Source organism: Oncorhynchus mykiss, chromosome 17 (assembly GCF_013265735.2).
Source record: "Oncorhynchus mykiss isolate Arlee chromosome 17, USDA_OmykA_1.1, whole genome shotgun sequence".
NCBI classification, from domain to species: Eukaryota; Metazoa; Chordata; class Actinopteri; order Salmoniformes; family Salmonidae; genus Oncorhynchus; species Oncorhynchus mykiss.
This window is the reverse complement of record NC_048581.1, coordinates 11598008-11609461: the sequence shown is the minus strand read 5'-3', so window position 1 is coordinate 11609461 and position 11454 is coordinate 11598008. Positions and strand designations below refer to the sequence as shown.

At 41.6% G+C, this 11454-nt stretch overlaps 1 long non-coding RNA gene across 1 annotated transcript; it reads left to right on the top strand.

Moving 5' to 3' along the window:
• Positions 1-8554, top strand: LOC110485438. The gene is made up of 4 exons (XR_005036810.1): positions 1-171; positions 3798-3895; positions 4656-4790; positions 7687-8554. It is a non-coding gene; the product is annotated as an uncharacterized LOC110485438 (long non-coding RNA).
• The last annotated feature ends 2900 nt before the right edge of the window (positions 8555-11454 follow it).

Genomic DNA, 11454 nt, shown 5'->3' with positions numbered 1-11454 from the left:
CTAGATTCAGTTCATGTCTTCTATCATTTATTTCAGCAGGTAAAGTGTGAACATTCTGTTGTTGCAGGAGTGGTAAAACTTTGACCCTTGGGTTTTATTGATGTTATCACATCCCGGAAAAATCTTGACATCACCTTGGACTACAGTCTTGCCACAGATCACCTGAAACAGGTACTGAAAAATCTGAAACTTTCAAAGTTAGTGTCTTTAAACCAATTTTATGTGAAATTTTACAAAGAAAAACCTTAGAGAAAGGAGAGATGTATAACCTATTGCTTATAAACGATTTCCAAATGTATCTCTGCTGAAAAGATAAGTGTAGGATCCGTGAGGCTCCCGCCCGCGTGTTGGCGAGGTAATGTTTTAAACTCCAACGTTTTTAAAATGTATTGTTAACCTCCCACAATGCTTTGTCGGATGTTTTAATAATTCTAAAGTGATAAAAATGTCAGTTGAGTCCATGTTCAATGTGTTATATTGTCTAGATCCTGCTGCCCTCAGGACGAATCAGATGGCCTCAATTACAATGAATGTTAAAGATTAGCATCAGCTGATGAGACAGCATAAAATGGCGACCGTTTCAAATCATTTAAATGCTCTTAGTGTACGAGTCATGAACGTTGCTCTTCCAGTGTCGCAGATTGAAAATGACTGATGTTTGATTTTGGGGCGGGGGGGTCTATTTCTGGGATGTGTGTAGACTACATGTGTTGGTTCACCTGATAGAGTCTGGGATGTGTGTAGACTACATGTGATGGTTCACCTGATAGAGTCTAGGATGTGTGTAGTCTACATGTGTTGGTTCACCTGATAGAGTCTAGGATGTGTGTAGACTACATGTGATGGTTCACCTGATAGAGTCTAGGATGTGTGTAGACTACATGTGATGGTTCACCTGATAGAGTCTAGGATGTGTGTAGTCTACATGTGATGGTTCACCTGATAGAGTCTAGGATGTGTGTAGACTACATGTGATGGTTTACCTGATAGAGTCTAGGATGTGTGTAGACTACATGTGATGGTTCACCTGATAGAGTCTAGGATGTGTGTAGACTACATGTGATGGTTCACCTGATAGAGTCTAGGATGTGTGTAGACTACATGTGATGGTTCACCTGATAGAGTCTAGGATGTGTGTAGACTACATGTGATGGTTCACCTGATAGAGTCTAGGATGTGTGTAGACTACATGTGATGGTTCACCTGATAGAGTCTAGGATGTGTGTAGTCTACATGTGATGGTTCACCTGATAGAGTCTTAGATGTGTGTAGTCTACATGTGATGGTTCACCTGATAGAGTCTAGGATGTGTGTTCACTGTACCATGTGATGGTTGTTCATACAACCACTGGAAACTTCTTTGATCAGAGGTTAGTTTGTTTAATAAGGATTGCAACCCGGAGTTTACACTTACAGCAATTTGCAAGTAACACACTCAGTTCAAAAGATGGTGTTTTCCCTTTATATCCCTACTGAGGACCACCCCTCCCAGGCTGATGTCCCTTTATATCCCCTACTGAGGACCACCCCTCCCAGGCTGATGTCCCTTTATATCCCTACTGAGGACCACCCCTCCCAGGCTGATGTCCCTTTATATCCCTACTGAGGACCACCCCTCCCAGGCTGATGTCCCTTTATATCCCTACTGAGGACCACCCCTCCCAGGCTGATTTTCCTTTATATCCCTACTGAGGACCACCCCTCCCAGGCTGATTTCCCTTTATATCCCTACTGAGGACCACCCCTCCCAGGCTGATTTCCCTTTATATCCCTACTGAGGACCACCCCTCCCAGGCTGATTTTCCTTTATATCCCTACTGAGGACCACCCCTCCCAGGCTGATTTTCCTTTATATCCCTACTGAGGACCACCCCTCCCAGGCTGATTTCCCTTTATATCCCTACTGAGGACCACCCCTCCCAGGCTGATTTTCCTTTATATCCCTACTGAGGACCACCCCTCCCAGGCTGATTTTCCTTTATATCCCTACTGAGGACCACCCCTCCCAGGCTGATGTCCCTTTATATCCCTACTGAGGACCACCCCTCCCAGGCTGATGTCCCTTTATATCCCTACTGAGGACCACCCCTCCCAGGCTGATGTCCCTTTATATCCCTACTGAGGACCACCCCTCCCAGGCTGATTTCCCTTAACTGTAGTAGCATATATTTTATTTATTTATTATTATTATTTTGAATTTTACCCCTTTTTCTCCCCAATTTCGTGGTATCCAATTGTTAGTAGCTACTATCTTGTCTCATCGCTACAACTCCCGTACGGGCTCGGGAGAGACGAAGGTTGAAAGTCCTCCGATACACAACCCAACCAAGCCGCACTGCTTCTTAACACAGCGCGCATCCAACCCGGAAGCCAGCCGCACCAATGTGTCAGAGGAAACACAGTACACCTGGCAACCTTGGCTAGCGCGCACTGCGCCCGGCCCGCCACAGGAGTCGCTGGTGCGCGATGAGACAAGGAGATCCCTACAGATCAATCCCTCCCTAACCCGGACGACGCTAGGCCAATTGTGTGTCGCCCCACGGACCTCCCGGTCGCGGCCGGTTACGACAGAGGCTGGGCGCGAACCCAGAGTCTCTGGTGGCCCTTTAACCACTGCGCCACCCGGGAGGCCCTGTAGTATAACCTCATAATTAATAGTTGCTAATACAAAGAAGTCTCGGCTAGGTGGAGTTCAGCTCATTGTTATTTGCAGTTAGTTTCTCAATCCTTCTTCCTCCTATTGTAGAAGTAAGACTGGAACATATTATCAACAGGAACTGAAAATGTAGTTTCAACACACAGACATCTGACTTTTGTACCGTTGACCTCTTCATGCACTTACAAACTCTCTACCATTGATTCTCGGTCTCAAGATAAAGCAAAACATCAATCATTGTACTTTTCTAATTACAGGTGTTCCTATAATGTACAGATATCATAACATTCCATTCATGGTCCACCTGATAGAGTCTAGGATGTGTGTAATCAAATCAAACTATTTGTCACATATGCTGAATACAACAAGTGTAGACCTTACCGTGAAATGCTTACTGACCTTAACCAACAGTGCAGTTCAAGAAAAGTTAAGAGAATATTTAACAAATAAACTAAAGCAAATAATAATAAAAAGTAACATTGTACCAGTACAGAGTCAATGTGGAGGCTATATACAGGGGGTACCAGTACAGAGTCAATGTGGAGGCTATATACAGGTGGTACCAGTACAGAGTCAATGTGGAGGCTATATACAGGGGGTACCAGTACAGAGTCAATGTGGAGGCTATATACAGGGGGTACCAGTACAGAGTCAATGTGGAGGCTATATACAGGGGGTACCAGTACAGAGTCAATGTGGAGGCTATATACAGGGGGTACCAGTACAGAGTCAATGTGGAGGCTATATACAGGGGGTACCGGTACCGAGTCAATGTGGAGGCTATATACAGGGGGTACCGGTACCGAGTCAATGTGGAGGGGTACAGGTTAGTGGAGGTCATTTGTACATGTAGGTAGGGGTGAAGTGACTATGTGTAGATAATACACAGCGAGTAGCAGCAGAGTACATGTAGGTGGGGGTGAAGTGACTATGTGTAGATAATAAACAGAGAGTAGCAGCAGTGTACAAAAACAAATGGAGTGGAGGGGGGGGGGTCAAAGTAAATAGTTTGGTGGCCATGTGATTAATTGTTCAGCAGACTTATGGCTCGGGGGTAGAAGCTGTTAAGGAGCCTTTTGGTCCTTAGACTTGTAGTCTACATGTGACGGTTCACCTGACAATTTGTGATTCGCTCTTTCAGCAATATTTGATTCATAACTTCCTCAGTGGGGTGTGATAACATCACGTGTCGTGAGAGTCTCCTTAACCCCGGCTGAGTTGAGATGGAAGTGAGTCGGAGTAAGTTCTGAGCTATTCTTGATTTCCTTACTTCGTTAAACTAAACATTGATAAATCCTAAAATATCCTGTTGTAGTGCCTGTTGACACTCACCTGTGCTTTCCTGTTTATTCCAATAACTGTAGTAGCCAGGTTGATTACATCATTAAAATACACATTCAGAAATATATTTATAGATTTCTTAATTCCTTTCTTTTACTTTTAGATTTGTGTGTATTGTTGTGAATTGTTAGATATTAATGCACTGTTGGAGTTAGGAACACCTGCAATAACATCTGCCTGATATAGATACCACACCCCCTTGGGCCTGATTGCTTCAATAACCCATGAAACATAAAACTGCTGTATAGATTCTGGTCTTAACGAGTAATGATCACATGATAATGGGTAGTTGTTTGGAATTGACAGTGATTAGTAGATACTGTCTCTATGTACCAGTGATTAGTAGATAGTATCTCTATGTACCAGTTATTAGTAGTTAGTGTGTCTATGTACCGGTGATTAGTAGATAGTGTCTCTATGTACCAGTGATTAGTAGATAGTATCTCTATGTACCAGTGATTAGTAGATAGTGTGTCTATGTACCAGTGATTAGTAGATGGTGTATCTATGTACCAGTGATTAGAAGATGGTGTATCTATATACCAGTGATTAGTAAATAGTGTCTCTATGTACCAGTGCCTTGCTCAGGTCTGACTCCAATGTGGAGAATGTTACATAACAGAACAAAGTCCAATGACTACATTTCCCACCTCATCAGCCAGTCTCTCTAGGGAGAAGCCAGAGGAGTATCAGCGAAGGATCATGGGAGATAGAGTCCAAATCGAGGCATGCTACAGAAATGAACTGGTCAGAGCTGCACAGAGCACTGCTGTTTTCCAGAAACCTACAGTGGGTGAGTGACCCGACATAAAACAACATACTGCGTTCTATATAGTCCACTGTATATCTGTTAGATAGGGTTTAGCGCTTTTAAGTTACAACACTGTATGTAGCTTTTTGGATGACCCGACCAAATTCACATAGAAATGTCAGTTATAGATATTTCATTCTCATTGGAAGCAAGTCTAAGAAGCGGTATGTTCTATGCGTGCTATTTCTATGCTTACCGTTCCTGAATGTTGTTTTTTGCGTCTTTCACTTTGGGTTTTGTAGCTTCAAACAGCTGGAAATACAATGAATGATGGCAAAACGTTTTAAATGGTGCAGTGATTCTCTACACAGCGACTGTTTGTTTTGTCGCATAAACTGAAATTAGGAAAACTATTAGAATTTTAGCATCCAGTAAATGGCAAAGGTTTTCTGGTTTGGTTAGTATTTAGTCAGGTAATCTGATCCTAGGACAGCCATTGGGACCTGTATTAAAGCTATACTGTAGTTCCACCTTACTCTTTAATGGTTTGGTTAGTATTTAGTCAGGGTAATCTGATCCTAGGACAGCCATTAGGACCTATACTGTAGTTCCACCTTACTCTTTAATGGTTTGGTTAGTATTTAGTCAGGGTAATCTGATCCTAGGACAACCATTAGGACCTGTACTGTAGTTCCACCTTACTCTTTAATGGTTTGGTTAGTATTTAGTCAGGGTAATCTGATCCTAGGACAGCCATTAGGACCTATACTGTAGTTCCACCTTACTCTTTAATGGTTTGGTTAGTATTTAGTCAGGGTAATCTGATCCTAGGACAACCATTAGGACCAGTACTGTAGTTCCACCTTACTCTTTAATGGTTTGGTTAGTATTTAGTCAGGGTAATCTGATCCTAGGACAACCATTAGGACCTGTACTGTAGTTCCACCTTACTCTTTAATGGTTTGGTTAGTATTTAGTCAGGGTAATCTGATCCTAGGACAGCCATTAGGACCTATACTGTAGTTCCACCTTACTCTTTAATGGTTTGGTTAGTATTTAGTCAGGGTAATCTGATCCTAGGACAGCCATTAGGACCTATACTGTAGTTCCACCTTACTCTTTAATGGTTTGGTTAGTATTTAGTCAGGGTAATCTGATCCTAGGACAACCATTAGGACCTGTACTGTAGTTCCACTTTACTCTTTAATGGTTTGGTTAGTATTTAGTCAGGGTAATCTGATCCTAGGACAGCCATTAGGACCAGTATTAAAGCTGTACTGTAGTTCCACCTTACTCTTTAATGGTTTGGTTAGTATTTAGTCAGGGTAATCTGATCCTAGGACAGCCATTAGGACCAGTACTGTAGTTCCACCTTACTCTTTAATGGTTTGGTTAGTATTTAGTCAGGGTAATCTGATCCTAGGACAGCCATTAGGACCTGTACTGTAGTTCCACCTTACTCTTTGAAAGGCTCTGTGAATATTTCTACACCTTGATTGCACTTATCCAATACTGTCAATGCCTTTATAAGACTGAAACACAAAGACACTCAGACCAGTGTCTAGGGGCGTCTTCATCTTTCACCAACCTATCCAATCCTGTCAGGCCCTACATACAGGCCCAAAACACAAAACTGACCTCAGACCAGTGTCTAGGGGCGTCTTCATCTTTCACCAACCTATCCAATCCTGTCAGGCCCTACTTACAGGCCCAAAACACAAAACTGACCTCAGACCAGTGTCTAGGGGCGTCTTCATCTTTCACCAACCTATCCAATCCTGTCAGGCCCTACATACAGGCCCAAAACACAAAACTGACCTCAGACCAGTGTCTAGGGGCGTCTTCATCTTTCTCCAACCTATCCAATCCTGTCAGGCCCTACTTACAGGCCCAAAACACAAAACTGACCTCAGATCAGTGTCTGGGGGCTACTTCATCTTTCTCCATAAAGAGAAATAGCTCCTTTTCGTGTCTTTTGGAGAAAGCACTCTATCTAGCTGTGAATTGTGAAATCTGTTGATGAAATTATCTCTACCATATAATTATATTTTTTTACTTATTAACAATAGTTGATAGTAATAATACAATAAAATACAATACATTATTTATACGGTTATTTTTCATACACTTCCCTCAAAGAATGTAGATGTATTGCAGCTTGGTGACCGCTCTCCCTTGTGAGTAAAGATGTGTGTGTCAAGACTGACTGATCTACAAATCACCTTGCATCATAAATATCTGCTCAATATCATTTGTAGATCAGTCAATCAGTCACAATTTACCCATGTGACATCACGGTTTAGATTCTCTGGAACACGGCCGATGTCTATGGTTTTAAACTGGCGTACGAAACCGAAACTTAAAGATGCAAAAGCTACACTTAAGAGTGGGAAGCATAGAAATAGCATACATAGAACATATCTTCTGCTTCTTAGACTTGCATTCAATAAGAGTGGCAGATCTATAACTTACATTTCTATGTGAATTTGGTCATCCCCCCAAAAATATTACACATTGCATTCCATTGTTTCAATAGGAAGGAAACGTTAGTCTGACCTCAGATCAGTGTCTAGGGGCTTCGTTATCTTTCTCCAACCTATACAATCCTGCCAGGACCCCTTTATAGGACTAAAACACCAAGGCTGACCTCAGATCAGGGGCTACTTCATCTTTCTCCATTAATAGAAATATCTCCTTTATCAGTGTTTTAGTGAAAGCTCTCCACCCAGCAGTGATGTGTGAAATACGTTGAATAAATAATCTGTGCCATTTACTTAATTATACTTATTCACAATAGTTAAAATGCAGTAAAATACAGAACAATATAGTATTTAGGAGGTTCTTTTTCATACACTTCCCTCAAAGAACATAGATCTATTCCACCTTGGTGACTGTTTTCCCCCTGTGAGTAAAGAGGGGTGTGTCTTCCCCTTGGCAGTGCGGACCAATGAGGTGGAGGAGAGGGAGCGCTACAGATACCAGTGGAGGAAGGAGGACAGGCAGAGAATCGTCGGTGACAGATTGGAGCTCTTCGTCGCCATAGGGACGGGGTTGTTGATGGGGGTTCTGACAGGTGGTTTTGGAGGTGTTGTCATGGGAGGGTTGACAGGGGCAGTGATATGGTTTACAACAGGACTGGTTAGGAACTGGTGGAGCCCCTGATTCACTGGGAGACACCATGTGTCGGCTATGGATCTACTTTTATAAAGACATTTGGAGGATAAAACAATTTGAACATGTATAGATAGAAGGGCTTAAGTCTTGGTCTTGTTTCTTGATGCATTTATCCAACTTTAATTATGAATAATTTGGAACTGAATAAAAGCCCAATAAAGAGATAAGAAACAGAGAATATATTGATTATTTTTAAAGAGAGATGAAACCCTCATATTCATCACCAGTGTTAACCTACAGTACTTCTGTGAAGTCAGTCCTGATATGGGTCTGAACCTGTTACTCATGAACAAATTAAAACAGAGATTCTTCCAGAAATATCGTTCCCTGATTTCATCTGACCAAGTATTCAGATATTGTGTGACAGTAGTTATGGCCAGGCCAATGAAAGACCTTCATCCTACCCTGTAAAATCCTTACAAATAACAGCAACAAGAGCTAGTGACTCGATCACCAAATATACATGATCAATGAATAGTTTACGTAAACAAACATAGGGATCCTACTAGAACCCCGATCCAGCGACTGTCAACCCAACACAGTTTGGCCAAGATCACAGTCTGTATCCAGAAAGGACCTCAGAGTAGGAGTACTGATCTAGGATCTGTCCATATAATCATTATGATCGAAACGTCAAAAACTGATGCTAGATCAGAACTCTTACGAGCCCTGGTCATCATGGAATCATGGAATCAGTAAACCCTGCTCTCAGTCTGTCATGTAATCAGTAAACCCTGCTCTCAGTCTGTCATGGAATCAGTAAACCCTGCTCTCATATCTGTCATGGTATCAGTAAACCCTGCTATCAATTTGTCATGGAATCAGTAAACCCTGCTCCCATTACTGTCATGGAATCAGTAAACCCTGCTCTCATATCTGTCATGGAATCAGTAAACCCTGCTATCAATCTGTCATGGAAACAGTAAACCCTGCTCTCACTACTGTCATGGAATCAGTAAACCCTGCTCTCAATCTGTCATATAGTCAGTAAACCCTGCTCTCATTACTGTCATGTAATCAGTAAACCCTGCTCTCAATCTGTCATGGAATCAGTAAACCCTGCTCTCATTACTGTCATGGAATCAGTAAACCCTGCTCTCATTACTGTCATGGAATCAGTAAACCCTGCTCTCATTACTGTCATGGAATCAGTAAACCCTGCTCTCAATCTGTCATGGAATCAGTAAACCCTGCTCTCATTACTGTCATGGCAGAATGCTCAAATCACCCCTACTCATCGGCCAGTGTGGCGTGCTGAATGCTCCGAGGGCGTAACACTCTGAATTTATGAAGGGACAATCTGACAACACTCTGAGTTTATGAAGGGACAATCTGACAACACTGAGTTTATGAAGGGACAATCTGACAACGCTCTGAGTTTATGAAGGGACAATCTGACAACACTCTGAGTTTAGGAACACCCAGAAAACACTGGCACTCCAGATTAAATTTACGAACACAACCGTAGTTTAAACCAGTCTTTAGTCTTGAAATCTTTGTTTGTTTAGTACATGGCCTCACAAGTGAATCCTTAAAGAGATGGGTGGGGCTAAAGTTTAATAGTTGTTGTTTTTTAAGTTGTAAAATTCAAACTAGGTAAATGAGTAGGTTCTAATCTGTTTGGAGAAGGGGATTGTAAATACAAACAGATTGTTTTAGATGATTTTTACTTTTGCATGCTGGAGACAATTGTGAAACCAGTCATGGAAGCAAACTGAAAACTCAAGGCTACCAACAAGTGCCCCTTTCACAAGTATGGAATGCTGTGCCCTTATGGAATGCTGTGCCCTTATGGAATGCTGTGCCCTTATGGAATGCTGTGACCTTATGGAATGCTGTGCCCTTATGGAATGCTGTGCCCTTATGGAATGCTGTGACCTTATGGAATGCTGTGACCTTATGGAATGCTGTGACCTTATGGAATGCTGTGACCTTATGGAATGCTGTGACCTTATGGAATGCTGTGCCCTTATGGAATGCTGTGCCCTTATGGAATGCTGTGCCCTTATGGAATGCTGTGACCTTATGGAATGCTGTGACCTTATGGAATGCTGTGACCTTATGGAATGCTGTGCCCTTATGGAATGCTGTGACCTTATGCATAATTTTAACTGTATGGCCTTTCAGCTTGCAGGCTGCAGTCTACTGCAGCCTGGAGCATGTGGCCACTGTGTGACAATAATGCTAGTACAAACCCAGGCGCAGAGAAACACAGCAGGCAGGGGTAAATCCAGAACATTTACTAAGGTCTTCACAGAACAAAGGAAAGGAAACCCACACATGCACAGTAATCAAAACATGAGACCTAAGCAAAGAGATCTGCCCTAAATAGCCAGTCAACAGGTGAACCGAGAGGGCAATCAACACACAGGTGAAACCAATGATAACAATCAGGGTAACCTGGACACTAGAAACAAAGTAAGGGTGCCCTCCAGTGGTAACCTCAGGGAGCACACTCAAAAATGAAACAGAAACTGTGACACACTGGTTGAATCAACATTGTTTCCACGTCATTTCAAGCAAACAAATCAATGTGATGACATTTAATCAATGTGGATAACCGATTGGATTTGAAACACATTTCTTAGTTTTTTTTTCAAACAACTTTTAACTCAAATCCAATGACATGATGGCATTTGTTGTTGATTTCACTTCAAATCCACGGCTAGTTGACAACTCAATCAAACGTAAATCATAACAAGACGTTGAACTGACGTACGACTGTGCCCAGTGGGGGATGACTCACAGAATGTTTTCACCCTACTATTCCCACCATACACTATTCTACCATCGGGTTGAAGAATGTGTGTCAGTTGTTTTGATGGCTACCTTTCATTGGTCTCCATTCTGAAGACACTCTCCATAGGTTAATATTGTGTTGATGTCTACATTCTAATATTGTGTTGATGGCTACATTCTAATATTGTGTTGATGGCTACATTCTAATATTGTGTTGATGGCTACATTCTAATATTGTGTTGATGGCTACATTCTAATATTGTGTTGATGGCTACATTCTAATATTGTGTTGATGGCTACATTCGAATATTGTGTTGATGGCTACATTCTAATATTGTGTTGTTTTGATGGGTACATTCTAATATTGTGTTGATGGCTACATTCGAATATTGTGTTGATGGCTACATTCTAATATTGTGTTGTTTTGATGGGTACATTCTAATATTGTGTTGATGGCTACATTCTAATATTGTGTGGATGGCTACATTCTAATATTGTGTGGATGGCTACATTCTAATATTGTGTGGATGGCTACATTCTAATATTGTGTTGATGGCTACATTCTAATATTGTGTTGATGGCTACATTCTAATATTGTGTTAATGGCTACATTCTACTATTGTGTGGATGGCTACATTCTAATATTGTGTTAATGGCTACATTCTAATATTGTGTTGATGGCTACATTCTAATATTGTGTTGATGGCTACATTCTAATATTGTGTTGATGGCTACATTCTAATACTGTGTTGATGGGTACATTCTAATATTGTGTTGATGGGTACATTCTAAT